The following is a 3616-nucleotide window of genomic DNA, read 5'->3' on the forward strand; positions in this document are numbered from 1 at the left end:
TTGGGGGGCGCTGTGGGGCTGGGATGTGGGGCAGGGATGTGGGGCTGGGATGTGGGGTGTGGGGCTGGGATGTGGGGCAGCCATGGGGGGGGTGTGGGGCTGGGATGTGGGGTACAGATGGGGGGCCTGCGGGGAACGGGGGGCAGCGTTGGGGGGCGCTGTGGGGCTGGGATGTGGGGCAGCCATGGGGGGGGTGTGGGGTGGTGTGGGGCTGGGATTGGGGCACGGATGTGGGGCGGTGTGGGGCAGATAGATGTGGGGCTGGGATGTGGGGGGTGTGGGGTGGTGTGGGGCAGCGTTGGGGGGCGCTGTGGGGCTGGGATGTGGGGCAGGGATGTGGGGCTGGGATGTGGGGTGTGGGGCTGGGATGTGGGGCAGCCATGGGGGGGGTGTGGGGCTGGGATGTGGGGTACAGATGGGGGGCCTGCGGGGAACGGGGGGCAGCGTTGGGGGGCGCTGTGGGGCTGGGATGTGGGGCAGGGATGTGGGGCACGGATGTGGGGTGTGGGGCTGGGATGTGGGGCAGCCATGGGGGGGGTGTGGGGCTGGGATGTGGGGTACAGATGGGGGGCCTGCGGGGAACGGGGGGCAGCGTTGGGGGGCGCTGTGGGGCTGGGATGTGGGGCAGCCATGGGGGGGGTGTGGGGTGGTGTGGGGCTGGGATGTGGGGCTGGGATGTGGGGCTGGGATGTGGGGCAGAGATGGGGGGGGTGTGGGGCAGCGTTGGGGGGTGTGGGGCAGATGGAATCTATAGGGCAAATCTATGGGGCAGATGGGATCTATGGGGCAGATGTATGGGGCAGCCCTCCATCTATAGGGCAAATCTATGGGGCAGCCGGGATTGATAGGGCAAATCTATGGGGCAGACCGAGCTCTATGGGGCAAATCTATGGGGCAGATGGGATCTATGGGGCAGACTGAGCTCTATAGGGCAGACCTATGGGGCAGGCTGGATCTATAGGGCAAATCTATGGGGCAACTGGGATCTGTAGGGCAAATCTATGGGGCAGCCGGGCTCTATAGGGCAAATCTATGGGGCAGCCGGGCTCTATAGGGCAAATCTATGGGTCAGATGGAATCTATAGGGCAAATCTATGGGGCAGATGGGATCTCTGGGGCAAATCTATGGGGCAGCCGGGATGTATGGGGCAGATCTATGGGGCAGACCGAGCTCTATAGGGCAGATCTATGGGGCAGCTGTGATGTATGGGGCAAATCTATGGGGCAGACAGGATGTCTGGGGCAAATCTATGGGGCAGATGGGACCTATAGGGCAGATCTATGGGGCAGATGGGATCTCTGGGGCAAATCTATGGGGCAGATGGAATCTATAGGGCAAATCTATGGGGCAGATGGGATCTATGGGGCAAATCTTTGGGGCAGATGGGATCTATAGGGCAAATCTATGGGGCAGCTGGGATCTATGGGGCAGATGTATGGGGCAGCCCTCCATCTATAGGGCAAATCTATGGGGCAGATGGAATCTACAGGGCAAATCTATGGGGCAGACCGAGCTCTATAGGGCAAATCTATGGGGCAGCCGGGATCTATAGGGCAAATCTATGGGGCACATGGGATCTATGGGGCAAATCTATGGGGCAGCCGGGATCTATGGGGCAGGAGGACTCACCTGTAGCTGCAGGTAGGGCAGGAGGTGGCCGAAGATGGGGACGGAAGTGGGGGGGGGGCGGCGGCGGCGGAGCGGAACTGCGGGGGGGGGCGGTGGGGGGGGGGGAGGGGGGGGGGTGGGGGGGGGCGGTTGTGGGGGGGGGGGCGGTTGTGGGGGGAGGGGGGGGCCCCAACTTTGGCCTTTTATTTGGGGGGTGGGGGGGGGGAGGAAAAGGGGAGGGGGGGAGGAATAAATAGGGCTGGTAAGAAAAGTGGTGCTGGCCCTTTAAGGCCCCCCCCCCCCCACCCCCCTCCCATTTAAAGGCGTATCGCTCCCGAATTAAAGGGGGGGGGGGGGGGGAATAAATAGGGCTGGTAAGAAAAGTGCTGGCCCTTTAAGGCCCCCCCCCACCCCCCTCCCATTTAAAGGCGTATCGCTCCCGAATTAAAGGCTCCTTCATTTAGAGACCCCCCCCCCGTTTAAAGACCCCCCCCCCATTTAAAGGCCCCCCTCCCCCCAATTAAAGACCCCCCCTAATTAAAGCCCCCACCCCCATTGGAAGCCCCCCCCCCATTTAAAGACGTATCACCCCCCAATTAAAGCCTCCCCCCCCATTTGAAGCCCCCCACCCCCATTTAAAGGCGTACCATCCCCCCATTAAAGCCTCCCCCCCCCATTGGAAGCCCCCCCCCCCCCAACAAACCCCCCTCCCCCCCCCCCCCCCCACCCCAAATTTAAAGGCATACCGCCCCCTAATTAAAGCCCCCCCACCCATTTCAGGCCCCCCCCCCCCCCATTTAAAGGCATACCACCCCCTAATTAAAGCCCCCCCCACCCATTTCAGGCCTCCCCCCCCCCCCCCATTTAAAGGCGTACCACCCCCTAATTAAAGCCTACCCCCCATTTGAAGCCCCCTCCCCATTTGAAGCCCCCCCCCCCCCATTTCAAGCCCCCCCCCCCCAACAACCCCCCCCCCCCCCCCCCAAATTTAAAGGCGTACCGCCCCCCTGCAGGGGTTGAACTCCTTGGCGTTGGGGTTCAGGGTGGACCTCCGCACCTTCCTGCCCCCAAAAGACCCCCAAAGACCCCCCCAAAAAGGCCTTTTTTAGGATTGGGGGGGGGGGGGGGGGGGCCGATTTTGGGGGGGGGGGGGGTTAAAATGGGGGTGGGGGGGGTCGGATTTGGGGGGGGTTAATAAAGGTCAAAGGGGGGGCACTCACTCTGAGACGGCGCCGTTCTCTTTGGGGGTCGCTTCCGTGGGGGGGGGGGGGGGGGTCGTCGGGGATGGGGGGGGGGTTTGGGGTCGGGGGGGGGTCGGGTTATGGGGTGGGGGGGTGGGGGGAGGGGGGGGTTTGGGATCCGGCCCTAAATTGGGGGGTTGGGTGCTTAAAATGGGGGCGGGGGGGGGAGGGGAGGTGGTGGGGGGGGGTGGGGGTGATGGGGGGGGGGGAGGGGGGGGGAGTGGGATTTGGGGTGTGGGGGGGGGCGGAGTGAAGCTGAAAAGGGGGGGGGGGGGGAGAAAATGGGGGTCAGTGTGGGATCCAGGGGGGGAATCCCATAAAGACCCCATAGAGAGCCGTAAGGATCACATAGAGATCTCATAGGGACTCATAGAGACCCCATAGAGACCCATAAAGACGCCATACAGACCCATACAGACCCCATAGAGACCCCATAGGGATCCATAGACCCCATAGAAACCCCATAAAGAATAATGGGGACCCATAGAGACACCATAAGGATCCATAGACCCCCAGACCCCACAAAGACCCCATAGGGACCCCATAGAGACCCCCAGACCCCACAAAGACCCCATAAAGACCCCCACCGGAACCCCATAAGCACCCCCAGAGCCCACAAAGACCCCATAGAGGCCCCCAAACCCCACAAAGACCCCATAGGGACCCCATAAGGACCTCAGACTCCACAAAGACCCCATGAGGACCCCCAGACCCCACAGAGACCCCATAAAGACCCCACAGGAACCCCATAAGGACCCCCAGACCC

The 3616-nt window shown here is 62.9% G+C and overlaps 1 long non-coding RNA gene across 1 annotated transcript; it reads right to left on the minus strand.

Annotated features, from left to right (window-relative positions):
* Positions 1-1766: 1766 nt before the first annotated feature.
* Positions 1767-2893, minus strand: LOC121108730. The gene is made up of 3 exons (XR_005843393.1): positions 2830-2893; positions 2610-2670; positions 1767-1809 (listed from the first exon to the last, which is right to left on the minus strand). It is a non-coding gene; the product is annotated as an uncharacterized LOC121108730 (long non-coding RNA).
* Between the last annotated feature and the right edge of the window lie 723 nt (positions 2894-3616).

The sequence above is a fragment of the Gallus gallus genome (assembly GCF_016699485.2).
Source record: "Gallus gallus isolate bGalGal1 chromosome 36 unlocalized genomic scaffold, bGalGal1.mat.broiler.GRCg7b 36_unloc2, whole genome shotgun sequence".
Taxonomy (NCBI): Eukaryota; Metazoa; Chordata; class Aves; order Galliformes; family Phasianidae; genus Gallus; species Gallus gallus.